Below are 22002 nucleotides of genomic sequence, written 5' to 3'. Positions count from 1 at the left end.
TAAAATCAGAGTTCAGGTGGACCAAAATTCAGTTGAAGAATTCAGGAAGCAGCGTCGTCCGGGAGTGAAAAAACTTGTTGTAGGTAATGCCAGAGACATAACCGCGAAATTGATGTAAAACTGTATTCGAGATGTGTATAAATATTAACTGATTTGATACCGTTTGACCGTTTAAGATTTTGCAGTCATGAAAAGGACCATTCGGTTTTGGAAGATTACGTTTGTGTTCTAGGAATTGGAGCGGCAGTTTAAGACAGTTTTCCAAATAGGATCCTTACTTTACTTTTAGTGTTCTGAAAAAAAAAACCGTTAGTGGCTTTGTTGGAGTCTATGAACTGACTATTTAGTTACGGATTTGTAAGTCACTTGTAAGTTCGAGCCCTGACCTAGAAGAAATCATTACATAAATATAATTTCAATTTTTGAGTGAAAGAAACTATCAAAATGCTGTACGGAATTCATTTCTGGCTTTCAGAAAAAAACCAAATTGTGGAATTCTTTACGATATTAAACAGTTTTCGAACATTTTTCGCAAACGCGAAGCAGTCAAATGCTAGCATGATTTGCGCTCGTTTGATGCTGATATCTCCGCTTTGCAAAAAAGTATTCTTAATAGTTCTTCAGATAACATTTAGAGCCATTAGAATGGCTGATTTTGTAAAATGTTCCCCATCGTTTTCCACTTTTCGTTGTATTTTGTTCCAATGCAAACGATCAACTGCAGGATGACGCAATCGATCTTTTTTTGAAGAAAAATCTGGATCTGAGCGTATCGTATAGTGTATCGAAAATGAGCAATCCACATACATTTGTGTTGTACGCATGTATTAGTGATGGTTTTTTTATACTCAGATCACAGTATGCTGTGCGTTTGGCTGTCAGCTTTCGCTTGTTTACTTGTTTGTGCGGTTGAAACTCTGCGTTTTCAACATGTCGCGTATTGAAAAGGAAGTGAAAATTAAGGTTCTGGACACATGGCTAAGTCAGAAGGGTATTACTATGCGAAAATTGGCGAAGCGGTTTGGAATTTATCATGCCAGTGTTAAAATCATCATCATTAAGTTTGGCGAGCACTATTTTTTGGATGAGCTACCAGGAAGAGGCAGAAAACCCGGTTCTTTCAACCCGAAATTGGACCAGAAAGTGGTATCTCTAGACATGAAGAACAAATCGATGTCAATACGTGATTTGGCCAAAAAAGCAGGAACGAGGGTAGGAATGATCCAGCGCATCAAGAGGCGAAATCACCAGAAGACTTACAAGAAGCAGAAAATCTCGAAACAAAGTGTAGAACAGAAGAAACGAGCAACAACAAGGGCCCGGAAATTGTATTCGCGTCTTTTACAGTGTCCGGATGCATGCGTTTTTATGGACGATGAGACTTATGTAAAAGAGGACTGAAAAACCCTTCTAGGTCCACAATACTTTACTGTCGTCGTTGGGAAGGATGTGAGCGATGCGAACAGGTCGATTCAATTGGAGAAATTTGGTCGAAAGGTACCGGTATGGCAAGCAATATGTTCCTATGGTTTGAAGTCAACCATTTTTTACACTAGCGGAACTATAAATGCAGAAATCTATCGATCTGAGTGTCTCCAGAAGAGATTGCTGCCTTCATATAAGAAGCATAGTACACCTCCACTGTTTTGGCCGGATTTAGTGTCGGCTCACTATGCCAAAACCACTCTCAATTGGCTTGCGGAAAAGGATATAAATTTCGTTGAGAAAAATATCAATCCACCAAATTGCCCTCAGCTTCGACCCATCGAACGTTACTGGGCAATCGTGAAGAGGGTTTTCAAGAAGACTGGTAAGGCAGCTGGGAACATGCAGGAGTTCAAAAAAATTTGGGCTCAAACGTCCAAAAAATGCGATGCAACACTTGTCCGGAACTTGATGAAGAGCGTTCGATCAAAAGTTCGAAAATTCGTGAAGGAATAACTTAAATTTCATTCTGTTTTCATTATGCTCAAGTTTAACCTCGTACAATGAGGAATCAGTTTTTAGTTTGAATAAAATATCGTTTTTTATCATGATTTGAAAGAAAAATTTGTGGATAGCTTATTTTCGATACACTCCTTATAACGTACTAAATTTGTATTCGTTGAGCGCCTAGGAACAAATGATTAATACAAACAACTTGGAAGCTGCACTCAATGACGCAATACCACGATAGTTCGAAGTTGATATGCTTGTCTCTTTTCTTGTGCACAGGATATAATATTGACTTTTTCCAAATGGGAATTCGCCAGAAGATAGCGAACAATTCAACACATAGGCTAGTGGAGCTGCAATACAATAAACGGCTATCCGCATTAGGCCGATCCGACCGATCTGAGCTCTCCGGCGTTTACTTCTTCTCTGCTTCGGCTATGGCTGAGCTGCACATGCCCATGGACAAAGCTGCATGTGCAGCTCAGCCATAGCCGAAGCAGAGAAAAAATAAACGCCGGAGAGCTCGGATCGGTCGGATCGGCCTAATGCGGACAGGGCTTAAGCATAACCCAATCAATACCCGTCGGGTTCGGGTCAGGTTTTGACTACAAGTACCCGAAACCAGACCATCTCGCTGTTCTGTCAAAATTGCAAACAGCTATAAAAGTTCTTGAATTTTAAAAGATATCAAGTAATCGCCTCTGAATATGCAGCTCGCTTGTAGCTCGTGTGAAGTATAACTGTAGGCGTATCGCGTGTATTTTATATGGCACTATCAGTAAGTCGCTCCTCAGTCGACTTTTAGTTTTGTACGAAAAAATATCGGAGATTTAAAATATCACAACGTTCGTGAATGTATTCGTTTGAAAATGTTTATTTAAGCAATCATCTAGTATTGGAATTGTTACTTAGCATCGATTTTCACAAGAATTCTACAACTGACCAAGCAACGCCTGCTGATCGGACAGTCGATAGAGCGAAATTTTGATGACAACACATATCCTTCCCATTCAAAGGAGCGCAACCAGAGCCAACCTGGATGAAAGAGGCATAGAACTTGCCGCTGGTGGATTTGTTGCTGTTGCTGTTGCAATCCCTTCTCAAGCCGATATACATAATTTACGTGCTGACAAATAAAACTAATCTAGACGGTCGCTTCGAATTGGCCGGACCTTCTTCCGCGTGTTATCGTTTGGCTACGTTTGTTCGGTGCGAATGAGTGGATTTTCCGCCGTTCATAGACGGCGGTTTGTGCCCAATAATTCAAATTTTCCATCGACGGCTAGTCGGGGCTGGCCGATTTGATTGTGTTAACGATCCGGGCGTTTTTGGTTTTGCGCCCGTGAATCAATGACTCCGTTCGGGACGATAGCCAAAATAAACCTGGGACGAACTGTGGGACCAAACACTACTGACTGGCTCAACACTTTCGATTGTTCGAGTCCTTCCTGCATGTGATGCTGCTGCATCTCTCCACTCGGTTTGATGATTGATCGGGTTGCAGTTTCGTTCTGTTCTGTTCTTTTCTGTTGTTCTCCGAGCTTCGCTCGGTTCGGTTTGACTGCAAATTTGTTTGCAGAAATGCCTGACGGCATTCTCGCGGGAGGCAGCGGACGGGTAAAATAAGAAATTTTAAATCGCTCTCGTCGTCGTCATGTGATGCAATTTGTGATTCCGGTGGTTGTTCTGGTCTGAAACGCTAAAAGGGAGCCCCTTTTAACCTAAACGCAACAACCTGAAAAAAAGGATGCAACAGTGCTTCCCAGTCAAAGTCAGTCAGTCAGCCAGTGCTCACTCGGTTCGTTGCCTCGAGCGAGAGCGAAGAAGATTTCGGTGCTGCGGCGTGAGGGCATTGTATGAAAATGTGCTATCATTATAAGGGTTTTTTTTTATTCTTCTCTGTCTTGGCCCATCTCTTCTGTAAAAGCGAAACCGAAATATGTGCGGTCATGAATGGAGAATGCTTCTTGTGACATTGTATGACCGGGAAAAAAAAACCTTAACTGTAGCGAAAAATTCGTAGAAATATTTTTTAACAGGATTTGACTTTTCAGTTTCAATGTAGTCGTTTCGATTACATTGCAAAGTGTCACTGATTTGACAGTGGACAAAAGTTGATGGGATTTATGAGTGATTACGATTTTTTTTCCTGTGAAAAAGGTGAACGGAGAACGAATACGAAATGAGAGGAACAGTGCAAATAAAATCAAAATCCATTCGTTTGTCATGTGATCAAATCAGACTTAACGTTAGAGTAAAATTTTTGGAAGAGAGTATTTAACTTTTTTCTCTAAATTCATTGTTATCGTTTTGGAGTAAACGAATTGAATGAGAATTCTAATACTATCCACTTCTCAAAAAATCTTAGCCGTTGGAAATCATACTTGTATTTTCAATCATAAGTTAGTTTTGTAGTCATAATGGACGATGCAACTTATGTGCTGGAAGACTTTGAGCAGCTTCTCGGAATGTCTTTTTGGACTGTCATGCAACGGAACGGCGTAGAGGAGCGTTTTAAGCCTTCTAAAGCTAAAAATATTTGGTTTGGCAGACAATATGCAGCTGCGGTCGAGCAAGCCAAAGCTTCATCACTACCGGAACGGCGAACAAGGAAATATACCATGAAGAATTCCCAAAAGAAGCGATTGTTACTATTCCTACGCAGCCATGACGCTCCCTCGCTATTCTGGTAGGATTTTGCATCTTGTCACTACGCCAATAATGTTTTGGAATGATAAGAAGCGAAGTCCATGTTGTACCGAACTAAACGAATCCACCTAACTTCCTAGAGTTGTGATCTATAAAGTGGTATTGGGCTGTCGTGAAGAGAGAGAGAGAGAGAGAGAGCTCTCAACACAAAACAACAAGCTACAACTATAGAAACATTCCGAAAATCTTCGAAATCAGCAGCTAAATCGGTTGCAGAGAAGTCTGCACTGACCTTGATGGCCGGAGTAAACTCAAAAGTTCGTAGTTTCTTCATGCAGCCTATTTAAGTAACTGTAATTAGTTTTAGGATGACTAGAAATGAAAAATTACATAAATGAAAAAATGCAAGCCTTAAGCTATTCACGGACTAACTCGTCCTTTTCCCACTTTTCGTGTTTCTGCCGTTTATCATATAGGAAAGATATGGAATCACTGTGGACACTGACTTTCACATAAATGCTATGTATAGAAATATATTATTTATTTATTTGTAAATTCGAAACAGAGCAATTCTACTCCAAATCGTCCAAAAATGGCAAATTTTCATGAAACTTTTCGCGTGTGATCGATATGGTTAATAAAGTATTTTTCACTGGTTTAACGATTTTGGAATACTTTTCTTGACGATAGTTGTCAAACCTGAGCTGTCTAACTGCTATATGACGATGCATTAATTCCAGAAATACCTTCATTGAACATCTCAACATTTTGATTCCTCAAATCATATGCTAGATCACTATGTTGAGAGGATGTTGAGACGAGTAAAGCCGCTGATGGTATTTCTTCTAAATCGTATCACGATGTTGCTGGCGAATCTTTTATAGTTGAGTGTAAGTAATCTAATTTATACCAGAGGAAAACAAGAAGACCGTGGTTACCCAATTTTGGATACCTGAACCGGTTACCCTAATAACCGGCAGGTAATTTTTCAATATGACTAAGTGGAACTAAGTTTTGAAGATTTTTGAACTAAATTCCGGATTTGAATTCTAGAATGAAATTTTTGAGTAGAATTCTGGATCCGAATCAGAAAACTGCATCATGGACCGGAATTCTGTAACTAAAACATTTTCAGAATTCACTTCCCGAGGTTTGGTTCAGAATTTAGTTCTAGAATCAAAATTGAGTTTAAGAATCCAGATCCGAAATTCAGATATTCAGTTCCAAAATTTATGCTCAGAACTCAGCTCTCGAATTCATGTCCAAAAACCAGTTCCAGAACTCAGTTCTAGCACTCGGCTCCAAAATTCGGTTCCAGAATTCAGATTCTTCAAACCATCCATTTTGTCGTATTCCCGTCATCCAGTTATGTCTCTGACATTACCCAACCGCCTTTTTGCCTTTCTCGATAGAAAGGTATTAGAATTGCTGGAAAAACCGACCTTAGAACGGAGCCTCGGAGACCCATAGTGTTATATACCATTCGACTCAGTTCGACGAGATCGAAAAATGTCTGTGTGACGTAACCGACAAAAAGCGTTGTATTTGAACGCGCCTAATTTTCTCAGAGATGGCTGAACCGATTTTAACAAACTTGGGCTCGTTTGAAAGCTACTATCGGGCTATTGATCAGGTTCCAAGATCAAATGGCTGTGACTTTTGGTTCCGGAGATATGATGGTATATGTGACGTAATCGACAAAACACATTGATTTTTACCGGTGCCAAAATTTTGGGATCACCTCTATTTTTGTTAAGCTCTTGTGCTTAAAAGTTTAAGCACCTCGAAAAAAGCCTTCATGCTAAATTTGAGCAAAATCGGACATGCGTAAGGGGTGCTGCCCGGTGGTAAAGGTTTGACAATTTTCAATCTTGGAAAAGCACCATAGGGGGGAGTACATGAAATTTCCAAAATCGAAAATTTTTTTTGATGCCGAAACTCTTAAAACTGCATGAAACATCGAAATTTAGTGATATCTCAAAAAAAATTTTTTTTTTTAAAATCAACTTTCTGGAACTTAAAAAAATTTTCATATTTTTTCTAAGTCCCAAAAAGTCTACTTTTTCAAAAAAATTTTTTTTCGAGATGACACTAAATCTCGACGTTTCATGCAATTCTAAGCCTTTTGGCATCAAAAATTTTTTTTCGATTTCGAAAATTTCATGTACTCCCCCCTATGGTGATTTTTCAGGATATATGAAAATTCCACTAAGTGTACTAAGAAGGCTTTTTTTAGATTAGCATCACTGATTACAAGTAGGCAACGCAAATGTCAAGCACTAGTTTGGAAAAATGATGCTGACTCTGTGACATAAACACTGAAGCATGCTTTTGTGAACTACTCGAATCAATCTGAATCAATTGTTGTCAAAATTAGTATCCAAAATTATTTAATAAAAGTATGAAACATATTTTCATGAGACTGTTATGAAAGAAGAGAAAGGCATTATCACACCACTAGGTGGATTAAGAAGGGTTTTCAGAGTAGGACTCGATGTGAAATTTTTTACCATTTTTATTTGAATTTTTTTTTGTAGGATTTGTCGTTTTTCGACTATACAAAACGACAAATCCTGCAAAAAGTGTAATCGAAAACTAATCTAAACTGAATGTCACAATCATGCCAGAATTCTATGGAACTCAGCTTGTGAGGAGTTTTCTACTTTCTTCCTTGCAATATACGTACGATTGAAGGATTGCAAAATTACCTCTCTTGGGCCAAATTGCTCCAAAATCCAAAAGTTTGATTTATTCTGTAAATTTTGAAAATCGATTTTCGCCGTGTAGCGTTTTTGGATTTTTTTCAGTTTTTTTTTCATTTTGACTGATCAAGGGAGGATTGTAGGATTTGTTATTTTTCGACCAGAGCTGTTGAAAAAAAAGAAATTATAAAAAATGTTTGGCTCTTTTCACCCTTTGGCCACCGTCTGGATCAATTTTGGAGAAAAAAAACAAAGTAGGCTTTTTTATGACGAACTTTACTAGTCTATAACAGATCGGCTGAAAAGTTCGTATCGTTTCTATGAGAGGGCGCCACTAGAATTAAATCCATACCATTTTCAGTTAGTACCAACCTTCAAAAGACACGTGTATAAATTTGACAGCTGTCTGATTATTAGTTTGTGAGATATTGCATTTTGAGTGAAGCTACTTTTGTTATTGTGAAAAAAATGGAAAAAAAAGGAATTTCGTGTGTTGATAAAACACTACTTTTTGATGAAAAAAAGTGCCGCCGATACCAAAAAATGGCTTGATGAGTGTTATCCAGACTCTGCACCGGGCGAAGCAACAATTCGTAAGTGATTTGCAAAATTTCGTACTGGTCATATGAGCACCGAAGACGATGAACGCAGTGGACGTCCAAAAGAGGCTGTTACCGATGAAAACGTGAAAAAAATCCACAAAATGATTTTCAATGACCGTAAAGTGAAGTTGATCGAGATAGCTGACACCCTAAAGATATCAAAGGAACGTGTTGGACATATTATTCACGAATATTTGGATATGAGAAAGCTTTGTGCAAAATGGGTGCCGCGTGAGCTCACAATCGATCAAAAACAACAACGAAAAACCATGCTGAAATTGAATGAATTTGGGCTTCGAATTGCTCCCTCATCCACCGTATTCTCCAGTTTTGGCCCCCAGTGACTTTTTCCTGTTCTCAGACCTCAAGAGAATGCTCGCTGGTAAAAAATTTAGAAGCAATGAAGAGGTAATCGCTGAAACTGAGGCCTATTTTGAGGCAAAGGACAAATCGTACTACAAAAATGGTATCGAAAAGTTGGAAGATCGCTATAATCGCTGTATCGCCTCTGATGGCAATTATGTTGAATAATAAAAACGAATTTTGGCAAAAAAAATGTGTGTTTCTATTAAACGATACGAACTTTTCAGCCGAACTGTTACTGGAAATTTCATCATAAAATGTTGAACATATTTCCGATGGTAAGGAGAAAAAATTATGTTGCCGCGGTAAATACAACAAGAGATGATATTCACGAGATTAAGTTCTGCCCATGCTTGTACAGAACGAATTTAGAAAAAGGCGCCCCATAGTAAAGTAGGATGTATTCACGTCGAAAAGGAACCGTCAATTACCGAACGTTCACGTGGTGAAATTCCGGTAAATATTACCATATTAAATTAATTAATAAGTGTGTAAGAGCATTTTGAATATAAATTGAATGACTAAATTGACCATCTTAAGCAATATGCACAAATATGTCTCACTCATACTAGTCAATTAAATATACTCATGGTTTATAACCATCAAATGTTAGGGTCTGTTTTATCAGCGAACTAAACATGTCGTAAGCCCACTGAACTCAACCACTGGAAATACACGCTGAAAAAAAAAAATGTAAAAATAACTAAATTTGGGTTTCGTGCAACGAACTTTATTATTGAAATAGTGTCAAAAGAAAATTTTTATTTAGCAAATATTGCTGCTTGAAACTACAAAACATGATAAATAAATGTTTTCAGTCCAGAGCTTCTTTTCTCGAATGAAGGTTGGTTTTATTTGCACTCGTTCGGAACAACGTACACGAAATAAACGTAATATTGACAACAAATCTACACCCTTTTCCATTCGTTTAGTGAAGGAAATAATTATTATTAATACTCATTAATGAATTTATGAAATTTTGAAAATGCACCCAAATAAAGTAAAGAAAGACGTGGTACTATTTATTCTGAACTTTCCGAGAGAATTCTTTCTTATCTATTTTCCTGCTTCATCTGTCGTGAAAAGTCATAGAAATTACAATGCTTATAATGTAGATGAATAAGTTTCAATGCGTTTGCGGTATTTTGAACAAATAAAAGATTCTCCTGGTCACTCCTGATAACCGATAGTAGATCTTTGCTAGGTTAAGTGTCACACTATTACAAAACAGTAATCAATGACTTTTTTTGGTAGGCGGCTGCCCTGATAAACTTATTTGAAAATATTGGTTTGAAAGCCGGTATCAAAATAGTTTGTCATCGCGCTAAACGTTAATTTTTTGTTCTGTTATAGTTCAATCAAACGATATATTATGAATACACTCTTTTTACGCGGGGGATACGTACCGCGTAACTTCGGAAATCCGCGTAAAAAGAAACCGGATGAAAAATCCCCAGAGTAATAAAAGAGACCCGAGTGTAATAAAAGGAAAAAAAATACAAAAGAATGATGTGACATATTTCCTGACAGCCGTATCGAATGGTGCCCGTGATCACTGGAAACAACGAGTATCGGTTTTGAGACTCGTTTTTCCATAACCCATTTTATCCGGATCGAACTTCCCGTTCCGGAGTTACGGAGTATAATGCGCAAAAATATGACGTGTTTTAATCCACTAGGTGCTGTGATGATGTCTTTCTCATATTACTACATTGAATAAACTGCTTATTGAATAGAAACACAAGATTTTGTTCAGTCGCAAACTAGCATAGCCTAGAAATCGAAATAGTTTTGAACCAAAATTTTGTCAATTCACTAGTCCTGAGAACTAAATGAATTTATTTGCTTTTTTTTTAAAAGAAATTAGATTATCTTTACACTTTATCTTTCTACAGAAGCTATATATTCAAAAGATTTGCATTTTTTTTTTGCACTCACCACCCTGTAACTCCGGAACCGAAAGTCAGATTCTAATGAAACTCAAAAATTTCCATGGGGAAAAAGATGAACTGATTCGAAATGGTATATGACACTTGGCCCTCCAGAGACTATCTTTACGGGAAGAACAACATTTTTCTCTCGATTTTCTCAGAAACCGCCAAATCGATTTCCACAATCTTAAGTTTAAGCAAAAAATCTTATGATCATGATCATAGAACGCCATAAAATTTTATTTAAATACGACATCCGGTTGCGGAATTAAACTTCATTTTCGTGTTACCATTTAGAAAGAGGATGCAATAAAATGCAAAATTTTTCTGAATTTGACTTGATGTTTGATCAACATGCTTGCTTTTATTCAAAAGTCAAAAGTGTTTGAAAGCATCCCACAGTAATATGAGAAAAGCATCATCACCATTGAATTACAAGAAGTTCATCAGGATCGATTGTATGGTCCAAAAAAGGACCGAATCCCTTCGATGCTAATCAATGTTTTTTTTTCGGATACCTTGCCCATAATCGTTAATATATTTAATTGGCGTAAATACCATTTTAGAATGTCCCGGAAATTGGCTATAACCATTTCTTTGGACATCAATTGTCAGGACCTGTGCATTTGAACAATTCTTTTTTTTCTACGTCTACATATTGTTCCATCAATTCAAATGCAGCCTTGAAATATTTAAATATTCATTGCCCAACAATACCGGAGTCGGAAGTCGAACCCGGTTAGAATCTGACAGTATTTTATTAGTCTATTAGACCTTTAATTTAATCTAAGTTTATCAAGAGTCAGCTTTGAGAAGTCGAAATCACTGAGAAGTAAACTTCCGGTACCCACAAAGCAGGAATCCAAGAACCGGTCAAGATAAGCCCATTTGATTAGACCTAGAAATTGGAATAGTTTTTGTACAGTTTCCATGTATTTTTAATTGTATATCATTGAAATGTTGATTAATAGCTAGCAGTGTCCTATTTTGTGTGCAAAAAATCGCCGGCATACCGGATTTCCCTGCCATAGTCGACGGTTTTGAAGGAGTAAGCGATATATCAAAGGGAAAGCATCGCTCTGATTGGTCAATCGAATCAAAAGCGAAGCTGTTGGAAGCACGCGAATCTATAAATAGAAGCAAAATTATAGCTAACGTTTCAGTCCTACGCGTAGTATGCTAGAGGTAGGTTGTTGCTAGACAGCAAAACAAAAAGTGCCATAAAACGATTTGAAGCTTTAACTGGTATGCTCTGATCTTGTGTCATGCAAGATCGGATGAAATTCCATGTTATGTCGTTTAGCCTGAGCAATTGACAACTACCCCAGAGTAAATTTTGAGTGCATAAGATTAATTTCTAATTTATATAAGATGAACTCGATTGATGATGAGGTAAAGTTTAACGCTTCAACCAAAATCGCAGAAGGATAGTAATGGTAGAGAAACGCTATAAAAATAACTGCTTGCGTACAAAACTTGAACACAAGCTTGGCGAAGAGAAGCTTAAATAACATAACATGTAATAACATATAATTGCATACATTTGGGCTATTGTTGTAATTTCTTTGGCTACAAAACAAATACAAATCACGACTATTAGGTTGTTCGCAACGCTGTTTTACTTCATATGGACTGATCTACTTTAGTCTACAACTGAAACATGTCAATCACGACGCTGAGATTTAGTTCTATTTTTCGAGTACAAATTTAAAACAGATTTAAAACTGCTCGACGAAATTGTTTTAAATTAAGGAATATTTGAAACACGAATAGAACACTGTTTTAATTTTTAGCGTGAGCGTCTGTTACGAAATCTGAGAGACGAGATGTCAAAGCGTCGAATGACATTTCAAAAATTATCAATATAAGCGTTTAAATGTTTTGCACTGAATAATACAGTTTCATTTAGAAGCACTCCAGCTCACTATGATCTGAAAAAATACTCATATCGTTTTCGAAATCATTAATTTAGTTTGTTTGTTTCTGAATTGAAACAGTGAAGTGAATAGACACAACACCAATACTTTTACAGAAATATATAGAACAGATTTTAAATGTTTCCGTTAAGATCGTCAAGCTCGAGCTTTATTTTTGACAGTTTTAAATTATACAACAGTATGTCATTTTAGAACAGATATCTTAGAGTCTATATTCTGGGTTCGGTGTTGGTTCCTAATAAATGCATTTGCATTTGCGGTTTCAAAAGTGTGACGATTAATTGAAAATATCGATCATTAGAAATTTTGGTTGCCTTGTTCCACATCAATGACTCGAGCAACCCCAGGGGCTGATCCTTGTAGTTTTATTCAAAGTTTATGAAAATTAGTTCAATCGTCTCCGAAAAACCGGAAAGATTTTATGTTAAAGTTTTGCTCCATTTTTCCGAAATCGGAAACCAAGGATTATGGTTATTATGATTAAGATTTTTTTTACGTTTTTTTTTGTTTCGTCGCTTCGAGTGACGGTAAACATATTTTTAACACTTTCCACCCTGTGCTTCCGGAACCGAAGGTCAAATGCGGGTGAAATTCTGGAGTTGTAGATGGTATCGACGTAAGATGTGCCACGCGCCCAAATTTTGCTCGGGTACCGTGAAAATCCAAACTACACGCTTGCCAAATCGATGAAATTGTTTAACGAGAGGATTGAGTGATAATACATTTGATTAATCGAGTAATTATGAATGATTAACTAAGTGATTCGATTATTCTCGATTTTGAACGATCGAATAATCCAATTCTTTTTATGATTTTTTCCTAAAAATCAACAAAATTTTCGAGGTCTGTTGGCAGTTCATAACTGTCAGAACACTCGCTCACCAACCCGATCAGCATGGTCAGCATTGCCATTCTCGCAGCAAGAGAATGGCTCCTTATAGGGTTTTTTTTTCTTCCAGTTTTTCTACTCTTCGTTTATCAGCCCAGCAGTGCCCACTTCCTGTGCTGTCTGATTACGCAGAGCGTGCAGTTTGACCTAAAAATAAATCGCAGCCTGCTACTACGCGGCTTGCCCAGCACCAATTTCTACTTCTACTCGAAAACAGCATGTTTAGATAATTTGTCGGGTCTGTTCCGGTCGAGAGACACGCATTTCGGCCAAATGCCGATTAGGAATTTTGGCATTTTTTCTCGCTTTCCGAAGGAAAGAAGACTCGACGATTTCCGTTGATGCTGCGTGGGTCGTGGGTAGAAGCGAAGAAAAGAAAAAAAAGAAGAAGCAGAACTACACCGAAATACATACGTCTCGAGGATGGATGCATCTTCAAAAGCAACAAAATATCATGTTTCAAGTCGTTCCCTAATTATCCTGCGCAGCAGAAATTAAATTTTTACCCCGGTCAGTTCCAGCAGTAGTTATGACGTTTTGCATGTGCTCTTCTCGCCGCCTACTTCGCCTACTAAAAAAAAGGTTCAACGTGCTACAATCGGATCAGTCGATTGTTCCAAACTGACACCCCACCCGTAATAATCCTTTCGGGAAGGTTTTCACTTAGAAGCGCTTTGCATATTCATTCCTCAAATTGAATAAAGCAGAATTAATGTCCCGACCGGGGCGGCGGCTGTGAGCTGTGCGGAGCTCTCCTGATGCTTGCTTGCACTTATGTCACTTATGTTGCTGTATGCTTCAAACCCGACCCAGACCAGATTTGGTCCTTTGGCAAGACTGGCAGTAAGTCGCACATGTGTGTCACTTTTTTTTCCCATGCCCGTCGTTTGCTTCTATCACAGTTTTTTTTCGGTCTTCCATCAACAGATAAAATATTCATTTGCTTGTTATTGTTTTTTTTAAAACTGTTTTCTTTTGCTAAACAAAGACAGGCCCATGGAGGACCGAAGACGACACGCTGTCCGGTGAAGGAGGAACTTAAAATTGCGGTAGAGTAGTTTGGCATTTTATTTGGTTTGATACTATTAATCATTTCTACAATTTTAGTTCCATTTGACTTATGAGATGACGGAAACTAGAAGTTCCCCGGATCACATTTGATTACTATGGAAGTAGTTTTTTTTTCATGGAAACCGTGAACGTCCCTGCCAAAGCCAATACCACGGTTGAGAGACAATTCGTCGAAGTCAATGCAGCGGAATCAAAACATAAGACGGCCGGGGACAGTTCCAAGTGAACTTCGCCTGATCCAGCTCGACTGGTCACAACGCCACTTCCATCGAAGCAGGCGGAAAACTGGCGACGGAAGGTGACTGTAAAAACAAAATACGGAAAATTTCTCAGTAACCGAACCGGAGGACGCTGGTGCTGCTGCCGGGGGTAGAAAGAAAAACATGACTGGAAATATGATTCTAATATGCATCGCACCCGCAAACGCAGAAGAATTCATCTGCCGATTCGAGACGAGTGATTCGCATTAGTAGCAGCAGCAGCCGAAGGGTCTACTCTCCCTGCCTGGTTGGAGCCCAGCAAAAACAAGCAACCATCACGATTCCGGTCGAATGTTGAATGTTTGATTCCGGGGCGCATCCGATTTCCACACACATTACATAAGCAAATGTGGCTGCTCGGCGGTGAGATTCCTTATCAACGCAACCGGTTTCACTTGACACATTTTTTGCGAGAACGCTTGTTATGGGACGAGGCGGGGTGAGACGGTGCAGGACACACGCACGCATCTCCTAAACTCCGGGAAATGCGAAACATGTCCGCGTCCGGCCCCGTGGTTTGCGTGGGTGCTTAGCGACGGACTTAGAAATAGCCACACACGTTAGCGGCGAAGTAGGCTTAGGCGGTTGGTCTGTGCGAGTGAATGTGTGTGTGTGTGTGTGTGTGTGACACGACACAACCTCCTTCAGATTATGTACCCAACTTGATTTCACCATTCGTCGTAGTAGGCGGCGAGTTCGGTGCTAGCGTTCCTGCTTTTTTTTTTATCGCGTTGAACTCATTTCTTCAAGTTATTGTTTCTCGCTAGAGGATGGCGGGTTTCGGCTAGCGTTTTTTTCTTTGCTTCTTATCAGTTCGGCCAGTTCCGCTTTGAGATTGTATTTGTGACTCAGCAGCCACTGTGCTGCAGTTGGAGTTCAACCATGCGGTGGAAGTGGAATTTATCGGAATGAATTTGGAGCGTTTTGGAAGAAAATTTCCAACTTAAAATTCTTCGTTCGGATCAAATTTAAAAAAAAATTCTTGACGATCCAACTTAAAAATCGATAGAATTGAATTATGCGAAGCCTTGACCAAACGTTCGATCGACCCATTTCTCAACAGGAATCAATGAGAAACTAGGCCACATTATGCGGAAACGAAAAATTTCAGAATTTTCAGAAATATTCTACTGGAGGAATACACTGAAGTCTTTTTTTATGCGAATTTACGTACCGCATAAAAAAAAACCGCATAAAAAAAAACCGCATAACTCTGAAAATTCGCATAAAAAAAAACCGCATAACTCTGAAAATTCGCATAAAAAAAACCGCATAACTCTGAAACTTCGCATAAAAAAAGACCGCAGAAGGGCAAACCGCATAACTCTGAAAATTCGCATAAAAAAAAACCGCATAACTCTGAAACTTCGCATAGAAAAAACCGCATAACTCTGAAAATTCGCATAAAAAAAGTCGCGTAAAAAAAACCGCATAAAAAAAGGCCGCATAAAAAAAGACCTCAGTGTATTGTACATTTGGAGGAACCGAAATAAAAATCAAATATGTGCATGAAAATAGATATAAATTCACAAAATATTTTTATCGGTGTAGTAGTGGCTCATCAGAAACTTCGAATGTTTAGCTGGGGAGTTTGAGTGACATTCACCATATATTCTGGATCTGACAGCAAGTAATTTTTCCAGTCGCAAAATTCGCTGGTGTTTTTCAATACTCTGAAATAACGATACACTTTTGGATGAGAGTTTTTTAAAACACCATCTCGTACCATCGATACAATCAATCAATAAAACCGCTTCGACGTTGGAACTGAGACAGCAATTTGTTTTCAACGGCCATAAGCAGTATAATCCGCTGGTATCTCTGCTATACGGTTCCATACAAGTTCTCACAGAGAAAAACGTGACAGAGAGAATGTAAGACGTGAGATTTATTCTCAGATCTGAGTTAAGTATGTATCATGAATTCCATTCGAAATTCATAGTTTTTACACCTTTTTTCATTAAAACAATTTTTTTAAAGTACACTGCTGAAGCTCTAAGAGGCCAAGGGCATTTTCTAATTTTAATTAACGACTAACTTAAAAACTAGGATAGTATCATTAGGTAATGGTCGATTCTGTCAGATGCAGTTTGCAGCTGGTATTTTATATTCTAAATGGAATTCATACGATTTTAATGAGTTTCTCATATAGTCATAGTTTATATGTTAACGTGTCAAATTTTATCACAGTGTATAAAATCAATTGGGCTCTCTAGAAAGGTTTTGCATTAAAAGAAAATATGTTTTTATATAATGCAGTACAGTTATTCACGTGACATACTAGGAAGTGTTACAGACGATACTATTTAGTAAGTTATAGGCGTCACGAAGCGTTACATTTTAGTAAGTTATGGGCGTTACGAAGCGTTACATACATTACTTTTTCCTAAGTTATAAGCGTTACGAAGCGTTACATGCGTTACTTTTTAGTAATTTGTAGTTAGTTACAAGCGTTACTTTTTTATAAGTGGTGCGTTACTTCTTGGTAAGTTATAGGCGTCACGAAGCGTTACATGCGTTATTTTTTAGGAAATTATAAGCGTTAGTTTTTAGTAAGTTATAGACGTTACATGCGTTATTTTTTAGTAAGTTATATGTATTACGAAGCGTTACATGCGTTACTTTTTTGTAAGTTATTGGCGTTATGTGCATTACATTTTTGTAAATTATAGACGTTAAGAAGTGTTACATGCGTTACTTTTTTTGTAAGTTATAGGCGGTACGAATTGTTACATTCTAGTAAGTTATAAGCGTTACGAAAGGTTACATGCGTTATTTTTTTGTTGGTTATAGACGGTACGAAGTGTTACATGTGTTACTTTTTTGTAAGTTATAGACGGTACGAAGCGTTACATTCGCTACTTTTTATTAAGTTATAGGCGTTACGAAGTGTTACTTTTTTGCTAGTTACAAGCGTTACATGCATTACTTTTTAATAAGTGAAAGGCGTTATGAAACGTTACATGCGTTGCTTTTTGAAAAGTCGTAGCCGTTACGAAGCGTTACTTTGTCGTATGTTATAGGCGTTACGAAGCGTTACAGGCGTTACTTTTTAGTAAGAGACGTTACGAAACGTTACATGCGTTACTTTTTTTGGAAGTTATAGTCGTTACGAAGCGTCACATGCGTTACTATTTTGTTTTTTAGGCGTTACGAAGCGTTACTTTTTTGATAGTTACAAGAGTTGCGAAGCGTTACATACGTTACTTTTAAATGAGTTATTGGTGTAACAAAGCGTAACATGCGTTACTTTTTAGTTAGTTATAAGCGTTACGAAGCGTTACTTTTTTGCTAGTTACAAGCGTTACGAGGCGTTACATGCGTTACTTTTCAGTAAGTTATAGGCGTTACGAAGTGTTACTTTTATGTTAGTTACAAGCGTTACATGCGTTACTTTTTGATAAGTGAGAAGCGTTATGAAGCGTTACATGTGTTACTTTTTAGTACATTATAGACGTTACCAAGCGTTACATGCGCTACTTTTTATTAAGTTACAGGCATTACGAAGCGTTACATACGTTACTTTTTTTGTAAGTTATAGACGTTACGAAGCGTTACATGCGTTACTATTTTGTTTTTTAGTTGCGAAGCGTTACATACGTTACTTTTAAATGAGTTATTGGTGTTACAAAGCGTAAAATGCGTTACTTTTTAGTTAATTATAAGCGTTACGAAGCGTTACATGCGCTACTTCTTATTAAGCTACAGGCGTTACGAAGCGTTACATGCGTTACTTTTTAGTAAGTTTTAGGCGTTACGAAGCGTTACTTTTTTGCTAGTTACAAGTGTTACATGCGTTACTTTTTAATTACATGCGTTGCTTTGTTGTTAGTTACAAGCGTTACGAGGCGTTACATGCGTTAATTTTTAATAACTTATAGGCGTTACGAAGTGTTATATTTTTGTTAGTTACAAGCGTTACATGCGTTACTTTTTGATAAGTGAGAGGCGTTATGAAGCGTTACATGTGTTACTTTTTAGTAAATTATAGACGTTACCAAGCGTTACATGCGCTACTTTTTATTAAGTTACAGGCGTTACGAAGCATTACATTTTTTGCAAGTTACAAGTGTTACATGCGTTACTTTTTAATAAATGAGAGGCGTTATGAAACGTTACATGCGTTGTTTTTTGGTTAGTTACAAGCGTTACGAGGCGTTGCATGCGTTTTTTAGTAAATTATAGGCGTTACGAAGTGTTACTTTTTTGTTAGCTACAAGCGTTACATGCGTTACTTTTTGATAAGTGAAAGGCGTTATGAAGCGTTACATGTGTTACTTTTTAGTAAATTATAGACGTTACCAAGCGTTACATGCGCTACTTTTTATTAAGTTACAGGCGTTACGAAGCATTACATTTTTTGCGAGTTACAAGTGTTACATGCGTTACTTTTTAATAAATGAGAGGCGTTATGAAACGTTACATGCGTTGTTTTTTAGTTAGTTACAAGCGTTACGAGGCGTTACATGCGTTTTTTAGTAAATTATAGGCGATACGAAGTGTTACTTTTTTGTTAGCTACAAGCGTTACTTTTTGATAAGTGAAAGGCGTTATGAAGTGTTACATGTGTTACTTTTTAGGAAATTATAAACTTTACGAAGTGTTACATGTGTTACTTTTTAGTAAGTTATAGGAATTACGAAGCGTTGTTTTTGTGTACACGGGGAAAAAAAAGATGGTGTAAGCAAAAAAAGCTCAACTCCATCTCAGGAAAGATGATTTGGACGATAAAAAAAAGATCCAAAGGATTGGTTTTCCGCCCCCCTAAAAACGTTTCGTTAATTTTTGACAAATTTTAGTTTTTACGAAGCATTATATATATCACGTATTTTGTGAATTATAAGTGGTACGAAGCGTTACGTGGTTGATTGAACAAGTTTTCTACTATTTTCTGTCACACTGCCAGTTCATAGTTATTTGCTGTGCGTTTCATCTTCCATTATGATTTATGTATATTTCCTTTAAGTTTCTAGACTTTGAAACTTTTTGAACCAGGTGTTTTTCTCTTATACTAGTACGACTTAAGATTGTGAATTCTCTGTTATTTTCGTATATTCAGCGATTAAAACTATGAGTTCCGTTTGAAAATGCCCGAACGAGTTGAAGGATCAGATTTTTTTTTATTTTGTTGTTACTTTGCAAGATTCGATTTGCGATTTAGGATGTGACCCAGGAAGGATTAGGACTCAATTTTTCAGACCACATTTAGAAGAATTTCTAGCTTCATCAAGATCAAAACACTGGCAATGTAATTAATGAAATCTAGCTTGAAACAAGATTATCTTTGCCTTCGGATTCGTGCAGTAAAACCTCGATATCACATCTCTGTCAATCTAATTTAATCCGCAATTGGAATAAACACCATTGCAGTTCCGTTTGGCCAGGATGACATCATTGACTTCGTCACAGCATCATCAACCAATCAATCAATCCCGTCGGTAAACAACAGCAGGAACCGTTGATTACCGTTTTCCCCGTGAAACAATAAAGATTATATTGGTCAAACATCGCGCACACTCACACAGACATACACTGAAACTAAAACCGTTAATTTCCATCCTCGGACTATCACTATGGCTGTTGGCTCCAGAATCGGGTCGAACACCGAACATGCTTTGGTTATGACTAGCGTCGGATTTGTGTCAGCCAGTGCCTTCCAGTGACATTTCGCACTTCGTGAAAGTGCACACAGAGCCTCGGCATGTTGTCGCCTCTCATGCCCCAATACCTCATGCGAACGAAAAGGTCGCAGCTAACTAGATCAAACATCTCTGGTAGAACGGATAACGAAACGGTGGAACGAAGGGAGGAAACTCTACGAAAGAAAACAGCCAACTGTGATGACTTCATTCGGATGACATTTGAATCCGCCGTTTTTATGCGCAAGTACAAGCAAAAACCTCCGAAAATTTTGAAGAACCAACATCATTCGGTTAGTGTGTAAAAAGTGGCGGAAAATTAATTCTTTCCACGTGTTTGATCCAGTTCTCATTTTTCAAGTTCTACCGGTCTGCTGCAGTGCGATGCAACCGTTCATTGCAGCATAGCGCGTGAGGTTTTAAATTTTTATCTAAACATTCGACACCAACCGACACGCAGGAGTAGCAGCAGTAGAGTATGGAAACTTTACATGCTCTCGGTTCCCGGACGTCTGTGCGTGTGTGCATCCATCAGTATATTAATCAAATATAGTCCGATTGTAGAACGAATCCCCGGATCGTAATTTTCCTACTGTTGGCCTGTTCGGCGTTCCGTCGATGGTCGGAAGCTGCCTCTCCGGGACTGGCTGTTGTGTGAGCCGAGCAGTGGAGTGGAAATGGTGCAATTGAAGTGCGATAAAACTAGAAGCTACAATGTTGTGAAAATAAACTATTATTACCACATATATGCGCATGGTAGGGCCGCCGTGGCCGGATCTGCCTTTGGGACCAGAGATTTGATTTGCTAATGTGTATCAGAAGTGCATCAAAATGTGCTTCCCGCTACTGGGATTTTTCTTTTCTTTTATTTTATGGCATCCCGACACTGCGTCGCGATTGATGTGATGCCGTTTTGGCATATGGCAGTAGGCCTTGAATTCTCTCGATTGATGTCAGCGCAAAAGGAAATGTTTATACTCGCGGGAAAAACACGCAGTTAGATTTTTGGAATTTAAGTGTTGCGCGATTCAAGATACTGAAATGTGATAAAATATGTTCATAGAATAATTTCCTCGAAATCAAACCATAGTGAGATTTATTGTTGGTGATTTTTTGTAGTATTTAATTGGTGTTCAGACGAAAATCGTGATTAAACCATTGATTGGAGGCACTTTAAATGGACAATTCGTCGTTAGGTGGTTTCAAGCTATCCGTCTTATGCCAGCAATTCGAACTAACTTGATACCGTTAGGGTAAGTCTCGAACTAACGCATTGAACTGGTCCATATCTTTGAAATAGAAACCCTTAAATTGATTTCTAATGAAATGTAATTTTTCTCTAACACAGACGCAGATATCATTTAATAAAGAGGATAAATGAGCGTCTTTGTAGAATCGCTAATCATGTAGACCACATCATTCAAAAACCGAACACCTGGTATTTGGTATGCATGATAAATGTTGTTATATCTTAGATGGCGTTGTAAAATACTTGATACTTTGTCAGACATTCTGTCAGTTCCATACTAACGCTCCACTCATTCATCAAACATCATTAAAATTAAATTCTATATCATTCCGATGATGGCTTCGCTTTCCATCACCATTAGTGGTGTTCATTTGGGTGACATAGCCTATCTCATCTGGTATGGAATGTGTGGAAACTGCTACCTTCGACCAGAGTAACTCATAAAAGCAGGAGCCCATTATAATGATTCAGTTTTTCGTATCAGAATGTTTGAAATAAGACTTATTGGAGCTAGGTAAACACATAATTTCTTCATGAAATATTTAACATAATCCTCCATCAGTTTGCTTTCGTGTCTCCTTCGGTACAGTCATAAACCGGTGACTGTCAAGTCGACAGAAACAAAGACTAATGTTATTGACGGAATCAATCAAATAAATTTGAGATGAGCTAACCTGATTTTAACCCACCTAGTGGTAACACTCAAGTGTCTTTTTATGAGGATTTTCATGTTATTTTTTTAACGGATTTTTCAAGTTTTGTGATTTTGCTGAAT

The 22002-nt window shown here is 37.9% G+C and overlaps 1 protein-coding gene across 1 annotated transcript in view; it reads left to right on the top strand.

Moving 5' to 3' along the window:
* The first annotated feature begins 21158 nt into the window (after positions 1–21158).
* LOC131432989 (papilin) overlaps positions 21159–22002 on the top strand; it is a 221649-nt gene continuing 220805 nt past the window's right edge. Inside the window, exon 1 of the mRNA XM_058599701.1 lies at positions 21159–21231. The gene's annotated coding sequence lies outside the window, so the exon portion shown is untranslated. The remainder of the gene's footprint in view (positions 21232–22002) is intronic.

The sequence above is a fragment of the Malaya genurostris genome, chromosome 1 (genome assembly GCF_030247185.1).
Source record: "Malaya genurostris strain Urasoe2022 chromosome 1, Malgen_1.1, whole genome shotgun sequence".
NCBI classification, from domain to species: domain Eukaryota; kingdom Metazoa; phylum Arthropoda; class Insecta; order Diptera; family Culicidae; genus Malaya; species Malaya genurostris.
Note: the sequence above shows the minus strand (reverse complement) of the source record. Positions and strands in the feature narration are given on the sequence as shown.